Source organism: Cricetulus griseus, chromosome 5, assembly GCF_003668045.3.
Source record: "Cricetulus griseus strain 17A/GY chromosome 5, alternate assembly CriGri-PICRH-1.0, whole genome shotgun sequence".
Taxonomy (NCBI): domain Eukaryota; kingdom Metazoa; phylum Chordata; class Mammalia; order Rodentia; family Cricetidae; genus Cricetulus; species Cricetulus griseus.
Genome location: NC_048598.1, coordinates 132877096 through 132888610, shown reverse-complemented (window position 1 = coordinate 132888610; position 11515 = coordinate 132877096). Strand labels below are relative to the sequence as shown.

Here is an 11515-nt window from a genome sequence, read left to right as displayed (position 1 = left end):
CTTGTGAAGAGCAACCTATGGTCTTGGCAGCATCCTGGGTTGTTTGGTGATTCCTATGGGAACTCTTTGGTCAACAATTCAATTAGATGTAACCCAATCCTGGTACTAGAAGCTTCATTTGGTAACAAGAGATGTCCAGTTGGAGCTCTGACTCCCCCATTGTTTGGCAACTTCTTTCTTTCTTTCTTTCTTTCTTTCTTTCTTTCTTTCTTTCTTTCTTCCTTCCTTCCTTCCTTCCTTCCTTCCTTCCTTCCTTCCTTCCTTTCTTTCTTTCTTTCTTTCTTTCTTTCTTTCTTTCTTTCTTTCTTTCTTTCTTTTTGTATAAAGCTGTTGGCCAGAGACTATGGCTTCTTATTGACTAGCTTTGTCTAAATTATTAACCCATTTCTAATAATCTAAGTATTTCCACATGGTCTTCTCTTACCAGAGAAAGGATCCAGACCGGTTACTCCTCTTGTGTCCTACAAGGTGACTGACTCTGCCTACCTTTCCCATAATCCTCCCCCTCTCTTAGTCCCATCTATCGTTCTTCCCTATTGGCCAACAGTGCTTTATTCATTAATCATTAAGAGAAACATATATACAGAAGAACATTCCTCATCATCTTCTCTTTTCTGTCTAAATAAAAAGAAGTGTTTTAACTTTAACATAGTAAAATTATATATAACCAAACAGTTATCAAGTAAGAACTATAGTTACAATATTTAGTCCATTAATATTTAGCAGATTTGAAGAAAATATTCTATCATCTATGCTATCTTTGTGAGTCTAAAGTCTTATATGTAACTTATCTTTTATCATAACTAAGGAAAACTATATAACTGTCTTCAACTCCATCAAAAACCACAGAGGGATAATATATGCATTATAAAATTGACAGAGACATCTCGCTGCCTAGACAGTCACCCAAAGTTCCTCTGTAACATTGGGGCATCCATCTTCAGCCCATAGACCATAATGTGTCTGGCAGACTTCTCAGCAAAGCAGAAAATTTGAAACTGTCCCATCTCTATTGGCAGTTTGTTAGTCATTCTTCTCTGTGTCCTCCAGAATGTCTGGTAGACTCTTCCATGACACAGGAACCCTTCAGGACTGTCCACCTTGTTTTGCAAGTTCAGCAGTCACATTACTGTGGGTCCTGCATATCCACTTTATATAGCATACAGTCAAACAGTCTAGGCAAGAGAGGTTTCTTGTCCAAATGGCTAGATTGAAAGCAAACTCTGTAAAGAGTTTCTTTGATGCCCATCTTCCTCTCAGAGATAATTGGTGTTGCCAGGAGCAGTTGTGTCTCACTGTCAAGAAAAACCCTAAACCATTTTTAATGTTCTGTAGGTCTATGAAAGGCTTGAAGAATATCTATCCATCTCAAATACATCTCTGTAAATCTAGAAAACCTAACTAACCTAACTATAAGTTTTGACTATTATAGGTGACTATATACAATCTGTATTTAATTATGCATTACATTTTAAAAGATCTGTAGAAACACAATACCTAAACAAGAGGAGAGATTTACATGTAACAAAATTGACCTTAAATTTGTATCAATAAATGAAAATCCATACCAATGCAAAGTATTCATTTCTATACCATATTCCCCTTTTTTTCTTTAAAAATATATTGACTGTGATCATTACAGTTTATAACCGACCCCATTGAAATGAGAACAAATGTTTATAAACAATATTTGGGAGTGTGGGCATTGTTCTCTCCAAACTACTTCTTGCTGCTAGGGGCCATTGAAATATCATGGGATCATGAGAATACAGAAACCTGGACAAATATTGATTGTTGTAGTCTGTAAGGCTATATCATCTCAGCCATTTTGGATGCTGGATCAGTTGGGCCACTGCTTCATGCAATTTCACTTAGATCACCTTCAAATGTGTACTTAGTTTTAGGAAGTTTCTACTGTATTAGATTTCCATACTGCCCCTTAAACAGTCCTTAATTTTAGATGTCTCTCCCCATATTCCCTCTCTTGTCTTGCTCTTCCTTTCCCCTTCTCACTTGATCTTCCCATTTCAGTGTCCCCTCCCCATCCTTCCTGTCTATTCTATTCCCCTTTCCTAGGGAGACCTCTGCTCCACTTAGTCCCTTACTCTATACCTTCCCTCTGTGTTTCTATGGATTTTAAATTGGTTATCATTGACTTAACAGCTAATATCCACATATAAGCAAATACATACTATACTTGATACTTGTCTTTCTGAGTCTGGGATACCTCACTCAAGATGTTTTGTTTTTTTTTTCCTAGTTCTATCCGTTTACCTGCTAATGATTGTTGTCATTTTTGTAAAAGTTTAAAAATTAGAAAAGTAAACTGTGAGATGGAAACCGACGCGATGAAACTCGAACTATAGAGAGTACATTAACCAGTTTATCACAGGGAAGGAGAACGAGAGTAGGAGAGATGAGAGAGAGAGAGAGAACAAAGAGAGAGAGAACAAAGAGAGAGAGAGAAAGCAAAGAGAGAGAGAAAACAGAGAGAGAGAAACAAAGAGAGAGAAAACAGAGAGAGAGAAAGCAAAGAGAGAGAGAGAAAGCAAAGAGAGAGAGGAAGGCAAGAGAGCATAAGTGGGCGGGGGTCTATCTTTTAAAGGGGTCCTTTACACCTGCCTGCAGACTTAGTTCCCATGGAAAGCTGGGCTGACCAGGGTACTGCCTGAGTGGATTCTGCCAGGTAACTGGGTCAGGCCAGCATAATGCCTGAACCTTTCAGTGATGTAATTTTTTTTTTAGTAGCTGAGTAATACTCCATTGTGTAAATGTACACATTTTCTTTATGCATTCTTCTGTTGAGGGACATCTAGGTTGTTTCCAGTTTCTGGCTCTAATGAATAGAGCCAGAATAGTGAACATGTTTGAGCCAGTGTCTCTGTGGTGGGATGAAGCATCCTTTGGGTATATGCCCAAGAGAAGTATAGCTGGATCTTAAGGTAAATTGATTCCCATCTTCCTGAGGAATCAACATACTGATTTCCATAGGGGCTGGACAAGTTTTTAGTCCCACCAACAAGGGATGAGTGTTTCACTTACTCCACATCCTCATCAGTGTGAGCTGTCATTTGTTTTATTGATCTTAGTCATTCTGACAGGTGTAAAATAAATTCTCAGAGTAGTTCTGATTTGCATTTCCCTGATGACTAAGGATGTTGAACACCTCTTTGTTTCTCAGCCATTTGAGTTTTCTCTTTTGAGAATTCAGTGTTTAGATCTGTACCCCATGTTTAATTGGGTTACTTGTTTTTGTGATATCTAGTTTTTGGAGTTTTTAATATATATTAAGTATAATATATATGTACATATATGTATATATCTATACACACATAGAGAGGATATTAGTCATCTATCAGATGTGTAGTGGATAAAAATCTTTCCCCATTGTTTAGACCACCACTTGATTTGAATGACTGTGTCCTTTGCCTTACAGAAGCTTTCTTTATGAGGTCCCATTTATTATTTGCTGATGTTAGTTTATGTGCCTACACTATTGTAGTTCTGTTCAGGAACTTGTTTCCTGTGCCAATGAGTTCAATGCCGTTTCCCACTTTCTCTTCTACCAGGTTGAGTGTGTCTGGTTTTGTGTTGAGGTCTTTGTTCCATTTTGAATTGAGTTTTGAGGGGGGTTATAAATGAAGATGTGGACTCCTCTATATGAAGCTGTCCAGTGTAGCCATCACTGTTTGTTACAGATGCTGTCTATTTTCCAGTGTGTGTTTCTGGCCTCTTTATCAAAAACCTGTAGGTGTGTGGATTTTGTCTGGTCTTCAATTCCGTTCCATTGATTGCCCTAGTCAATACTAATACCATGCTGTTATTATCATCGTCATCATTATTATTATTTGCTTTTATTAATTCTTTGTGGTTTTCACATCATGCATCCCAACCCCACCCATCTCCCCATCCCACCCCAACCCTGGCATCCCCTCTGCCCTTGCAACCTCCCTGCAAAACAAAATTTAAAAGAAAAACCAAACCAACCAAACAAAACAGAACAAGAAATAAGAAAGAACAAGAAGAAAAAGAATCTTGTGGAAGCTGCAGTGTGGCCTGGTGAGTCAGACACACATTTCACTCTTCAGTCCTTTCATCTTCATTTGCAAGTGCTCATCCGTCTGGTTCAAGGCCTCTGTCCTCTGTCACACCATTGACAATGGGCTCTCACCTGCCCACCCCACTCCCACCAGACTTCCTGCCATTGTTCCGTGTCATGAAGAACCTGCAGTTTTGGATCTGTAGGTTTTTGGATCTGTAGGTTCGTTCCCTTCTCATGCTCTAACAGTTCATAGAGGAGGTAGATTTTGGGGTGGGTCAATTCACACCAGTCCTGGGCCTGGGTGTCAGCTGGACTGGTCCCTGCCAGCTTTCCCCTCAATGTCACCCGGCCCCACCCTGCATGCTCCCCTCCACTGCCTCTGCTAGCCCATCCAACACAGCCTGTTCTGCTGCTCTTAGGCCCCCGGTGCAGCTCAGCTCACTCACACTCACACCACCAGGACCAGCAAACCGTTTTTCCAAGCAAGGTGCAGGTCCCTCTCTTCCAATTGCTTTAGGGGGCATAGGAGGGGGGAAATTAGCTCTTCTACTCTCATGCTCTCAGGGTGGGCTCACCCACGTCCCCAACAACAAGGTCATCTTTAGTGTGCTGCCCAGGTAAGGTGCAAGTCAGTGGTGCACATCTTTCCTGAGTGGGAGGGTGGGAGGTGGGGTTGGAAGGCAGTTCTCCTGTTGCAGTATCTTGTGGGGAGCAGGGCCAGCCATCCCAGTAACAGTGAGGGGTGTGGCCAACTCAGTATAGCCCTCAGATTTCAACTTGTGTGGTTCCCATGATCTCTTGTGGTGACCCAGGCCATGGGCATCAGCACAATGTCAGCAGAGGCCACCCAGATCAGAATGGTCCTGGCAGCTGCATGGCCCTCAAACACCAACATTGTCTCAGATGGCTGACTAGATCCTGAGCATCCACAGAGTGGTGGTAAAAGGAGCCTTGGACATCATTCCAGACCCCAGCCACTTCAGGGCCACAGACCCAACATGGCCATAGGCAGCATCCAGGGCCAGGCATCTTCATGGCCCCAAGTGGCAGCACAGGCCCCCCAAATCAGTATAGCCCCTGAAGTGACATGGCTGACCAGACCACCGGGCATCAGGAACCACAAACATCCACTCAGATCCTGGGTACAGTGGGGCCACGGACCCAGACATGGCTCTCAGTAGCAGCCATGGCCCTGGTGACATCATAGGCCATTCAGATCAGTGTGGCCCTGGTAGCAGCACAGCCCTCAGATACCCACATGGCCACAGTTGTGGCCTAGATCTCTGGCATCCCTCTGGCCTTTGGTAGCAACACAGGCCAAAGACATCAATACAGCCCCTGGCTGTGGTAAGACCATGGGCCCAGAAATAGTCCCAGGAAGCAGTCCAGGCTCAAATGTCACCATGGCCCAAGGTGGCAGTGCAGGCCACTAGGTTTGGTATGGCCCCCATGGGAGTATGTCTCTGGGATGCCAACATGACCCCAGGTGGTGGCTCCTTCTGACTTTCAGAGTCTCCATTGAGAAGTCAGTGTTATTCAAATTTTTGTTTGTTTGTTTTTGTTTTTTCTGAGACAGGGTTTCTGTAGACCAGGCTGGCCTTGAACTCACAGAGATCTGCCTGCCTCTGCTTCCAGAGCATAGTGCTGGGATTAAAGGTGAGCACCACTACTGCCTAACCCAGGCGTTATTTAATAGGTCTGTCTTTGTGATACTTTGTCTTTTCCCTTGAAGCTTTTAATATTTTTTTGTTCTCTGTGTTTAATGTTTTGATTATTGTTTGCTGAGGAGGCTTTCTTTTTTTTTTTTTTTTTTTTTTTGGCCCAGTCTATTTGGTGTTCTATGTTTCTTGTACCTTTATAAGCATCTCCTTCTTTAGGTTAGGAAAATTTTCTTCTATGATTTTGTTGAAAATATTTCCTGTGCCTTTGGCCTGGGTTTCTTCTCCTCACTCTAGTCCCATTATTCTTTTCATAATATCCCAGATTTACTGGATGTTTTGTGCCAGAATATTTTTCTTTTAAGGTTTAACATTTTCTTTGACTGAAGTATCCATTTCTTCTGTTGTGTCTTCAATGCCTGAAATTCTCTTCCATCTCTTGTATTCTTTTGATGAAGTTTGTCTTTCAGGTTTCTTTTCCAGTTCCTAAATTTTTCATTTCCAGATTTCCCTCCGTTTGGGTTTCCTTTATTGGTTCTATTTCCACTGTCAGGCCTTGAATGCTTTATTCATTTCCTTCTACTGTTTGCATTTTCATGGATTTCTTTAAGGGATTTATTCATTTCCTCTTTAAGGACCTCTACCATGCTAGGGTTGCTGGGCTTTAGTGGAGACATATCTTCCTGGCTGTTACTGTGTTTTTATGCTGGCCTTTAGGCATTTGGGTTTGGGTTGATTATAATTCTAGTTGCTGATATTTGGTTTTGTCTTTGTTGTGTGAGTGTTTTGTTCCTTGGTTTCTTTTGCCCTCTCTGGTTCTTAGGAGGGTGTGATGTCTGTGTTGCTTGGTAGGGAATCCTTCTAGGTGTGACCTTCTAGGTGTGACCAATAGGGGCTCTGGGTAAAATGTGTTTCTAGGTTGTGGGAGCTGACTCTTAGGAATGGGGATGGACTAGGAGGGGGCTCTGAGGGGATCCGTAGAAGGGAGGAAAGCAGGGTGTTCCACCAGGATCTGCTTAGTCCTCTGGGAATGGGGGCAGAAAGTGAGGAGAGGCCATGGCAGGCAGTCTGCTATAGAGCTGGGGACGAGATGGGGAGATTAGATTTGGAGGAGAGGAGACAAAGTGGAGATCTCAAGCTTGACTACCTGTTTACTGGCTGGCCGACTGACTTGCTTCTCTGGCAGGCTTTGCTGGTGGGTTCTCAGAAAACGCCTGCTGGGGTTCAGGGCTGGGACAACAGGATGAGAGAAAAGTTGAGGAAACATCTGCATGATCCACTGGAGATGGGGTCAGAGAAGAGGGAGAGGCCACAGCGGGTGTTGTTCAACAGAGCTGGAAATGAGACAGCGGGGGTGGATTCAGAAAAGAGGAGGGAAAGGTGAAGATCTGCAGTTAGCCTACTTGTTTTCCTGGTCAGAGAGGCCTGTGGGTTCCCAGAGGATGCTGGCTGGAGGTGGAGGCTGGAAGAAAGCAAGTTGGGGGGAAGGAAGGCTGGAGGGGAAGATCTGTGGATTCACTGGAGGAAGGGGCAGGCGGGAGGAGATGCTGTAGCAGGTGTTCTACAGAGCTGGGGGAGACTGGGGAAAGCAGGGAGAGGTGAAAATCTGTAGTTAGCCTACCTGCTTCTCTGATTGGAATGGCCTGTGGGTTCCTAGGGAATGCCTGCTGGAGTTGAAACCCCACATGGTTTTTTCCCCTTTATTTTATTTTACAGATCAGCCGGTTTCCCCTCATTCCTTTCTTCCCATTCCCTCCTACCTTCCTTCTCTCCCCCCTCCATCCACTCCTCCTGTGTCTCCATTCATATGTCTCCCTTGGGAATCAACAAAGCATGGTATATCAAGCTGAGGCAGAACCAAGCTTCTCCCCACTGCATCAAGGCTAAACAAAGCATCACACCAAATGGAATGGGTTCCAGCTCATGTATCAGGGACAAGTCCTGATCTCACTAAGGGCCCCACAAAAGACCAAGCTACACAACTGTCCCCAGATGCAGAGGACCTAGGTGGGTCCTATGCCAGCTCCATAGTTGTCTGTCAAGTGTCTGAGCCCCCACATGCTCAGGTTATCTGTCTCTGTGGGTTTTCCCATCATGACCTTGCCCCCCCCCACTTGTATATCCCTCTATCCTTTCTTCAACCGGACTCCTAGAGCTCAACCCAGTGCTTGGCTATGGAGCTCGGCATCTGCTTCCATCAGGTACTGGATGAAGGCTCTATGATGACAATGTCCATTTATGCACCCTCTCCATTATTGCTAGGGGTCATTCTTGTGGATTCCTGGGAGTTTTCCTGGCACCAGGTTTCTCCCTAACCCCATTATGGCTCCCACTATCAAGACATCTCTTTCATTACTCTCCCCCTCCATCTAGCCCCCAACTCAACCATCCTGATCCCTCAATTCTCCACCCCCTCCTCTTTACTCCCCATCCCCAGTTTACCCAGGACATCTTAGGATCAGTACCTAGCTTCTCAAGGGCTGAGGATTGTAGCCCAGCTATCCTTTGCTTTACATTTAATATCCACTTATGAGTGAGTATATACCATGTTTGTGTTTCTGGGTCTGGGTTACCTCACTCACAATGATTTTTTCTAGTTCCATCTATTTGCCTGAAAATTTCATGATATTTTTTTTTGTTGAATAATACTCCATTGTGTAGATACACCACATTTTCTTTATCCATTCTTAGGTTGAGGAGTATCTAGGTTGTTTCCAAGTTCTGGCTATTATGAATAATGCTGCTGTGAACATAGTTGAGCAAGTATCCTTGTGGTATGGTTGAGCATCCTTTGGGTATATGCCCATGAGTGGTATCGCTGAGTTTTGAGGTAGAGTGATTCCCAATATTCTGAGAAACTGCCAAACTGATTTCCAAAGTGGTTGTGCAAGTTTGCACTCCCACCTGAAGTGGAGGAGTGTTCCCTTAATCCACATCCCTTCCAACATAGGCTGTCATTAGCGCTTTTTTGTCTTGGCCATTCTGACAGGTGTAAGATGGTATCTTAGAGTCATTTTGATTTGCATTTCCCTGATAGCTAAGGATGTTGAACACTTCTTTAAGTGTATCTTGGCCATTAAAGACTTTTCTGTTGAAAATTCTCTGTTTAAATCCCATTTTTAATGGGATTATTTGGTATTTTGATGTCTAGTTTCTAGAGTTCTTTATATATTTTGGATATCAATCCTTTGTCAGATGTGGGGTTGGTGAAGAGCCCTCTTTGAGAATAGCATTTCCAAGCCTAAAAAGTATCCTGTCCTATGTATAGACCACAATTATTTCAACCCTTTCTCTTCTGCTGCAAATTTGGGCCACATCCATTTTTTTTTTTTTTGCTCTCAACATAGCAGTGAACATCTAAGTACATTAATCAGTCTGCACATCTACAATTACCTCTTTACAATAAATTTCTAAAAATAAACACTTTTGGTAATTTTTTTTGCCACATAGTGTTGAATTTCTCCGGAAATAAAACCACAGGCCTGAGTATACAGTAAATATTTAATAAAGATTCATCCAACAATCAATGAATAAATACACAATGTTTAGACTCAACCATAAAACATTGCTAAAAGTTATTATAGTCAAGTGGTAGGAAATTGAGCAGCTTCCAGGAGAAAAACACTTGTCTTGGAGGAGCTCCTGCATTTTTAGATATCACCAGGAAGAACGTATGCCTTGGATTATGTCAAAAGTTGAGTTATATGTTTATCTGGTGGGAGACTGTGTAGCAAAAGAATGTTGAAGAATGGGAAGTCTTTCTTTATCTACAGAGAATTCTGTCTATGTTACCTCAAGTGGCAGATAGAATTAAACTTGATATAGACCATGTATTTTCCATGTACACATAGCTGTGATAGAAGTTAACTTATAAATCAGGCACAAGAAAAGATTAACAGCAAGAGTAGAATGGTTATGGTAATATTGTAATAAAAGTTATCTGAAAATGCTCTCTCCCTCTCCCTCCAAATACCTTATTGTGTTACAATACTGCATTTACTGTTCTTGTGAGAATGTGAAATGATACAATGCCCACGTGGAATGATGAAGTTTTGCAGCATCAGGCTATTGAATGCACAAGAATGACTTGAACCCAAGCACTGAGATACCTTAACAATTGTTCTGATAGAGTTAATTGCTAGACAAGTAGCAGAAAGGTACTAGGTACAGAATGGACACACTGAACAAAGTTAAGACTCACAACCCAAGTGGGATGGAGTAGGACAGCACAAAATTTTATCATACCATTTAAACCCTTTGAATTGTTTAAAAAGACTTATTAGTTATGTACACAGTGTTCTGTCTGCATGTTGCTTGCAAGATAGAAGAGGGCACTAGACCAGATCTCATTATAGATGGTTGTGCACCACCATATGGTTGCTGGGAATTGAACTCAGGACCTCTGAAAGAGCAGCCAGTGCTTTAAACCTCTGTTTATCTAGGATTTTTTTCCAGTTAGTATTTTCAGACTTGACTGCAGATAACAAAAACCGCAGAAAACTAAACTACGAACAAGTGGGGATTGCTGCAAAGGCAGGACACCTTGTAAACATTCTCTGGACAAAACAATTCTCTTATTGAGAGAAAAGGAAATCTGGAAGGAAACACCCCCAGAGTTAAATTGATAATTTATAGAGATCTAGGGGTATGCTACTTATTATCCTTAATGGTTTGGCTGTAAGTGTCTAGCCATGAAAACCACAACCTCAGTTTACAACTCAGGCATCTTAGGCTGTAGTAAAAGATTAGCACCTTGCCCGGAATTTCATGAACACCCGGAAATTGAGATTATCTACGGAAGCAGATCCAGAGGGCGTGGCTGGGCCTGTCCGAGTGTTGGGATTTGAGCTTTGGCTTTTTGAACCCAAGATCTTGAAATGCATCGTGATTCCTGTCCATTAGATTATATGGTGTATGTAGGTTATCTTGGAAACAACAGCAACAAGACTGAATTAGAGTAGGCTTTTGGCTATTATGGACCACTCCACCGAAGTGTGTGGGTTTGCTTGAACTGCTCCTGGCTTTGCTTTTGAGGATCCCTGAGATGCTGGTGACTTGGTCCAAGAGGTAGATGGAAGAACACTACAAGGCTGCCACATAAGAGTGGAACTGTCGAATGATGGAAAAAGAAGTCGGAATTGTGGCCCACCTCCCTCTTGGGTTTGTCGTCCTCTAGATGATTGCTATAGGAGGCATCCTCTTCCTCGGCGAAGATCTCCAAGGAGAAGCTTCCCTGGAAGCCAGAGCAAGTCACTTTCTAGAAATAGAAGAAGAGCAAGGTCTCTGTCTCATGAGAGAAATCACAAGCCATCTCCATTCTTCTCGGGCTCTCGTGGCTGATCTAGGTCAAAGGAAAGGAAGCAGAAGACTGGTTTGTACTTTTGTGTGGATAGTATGTAACAATGGCCTTGAGGTCAAAGGCTTTCACCTTAACTTTGCCTTTGCCAGCCTGCCTGCGTGTGTCTGTTGGTAGGTCTGTGTGCCAGTCTCCATGAGTATCCATGCCTGCTTATGTTCAGCTCATGTGTTCTGGCATGTGCCTGTATACCTGACATGTTTCTGTTTGCTTAGCCTTCTGTGTGGCAGCCTTTTCCCAGTGTGAATAAAGTGTGTCTGTGTCTCATCTGCCACAGCCCCGTGCATTCTTTTCAACCACCCAGGCTCCCATCACCCTCTTCCATTCCTGGCAACAGCTTAGCTCTCACAGGTTAAGTCTTAAGTCTCTTCATGTTCTTTTACCACCAGAAGAAAATAGTTCTCAATTCTGGTTTGCAGCTTCTCCCTGAGGATAGATTTGTATCCTATAACCAGTCAT

General features: G+C 42.8%; 1 pseudogene; it reads left to right on the top strand.

Annotated features, from left to right (window-relative positions):
- The first annotated feature begins 10475 nt into the window (after nucleotides 1-10475).
- LOC113836022 lies at nucleotides 10476-11306 on the top strand (annotated as a pseudogene).
- Nucleotides 11307-11515: the final 209 nt, after the last annotated feature.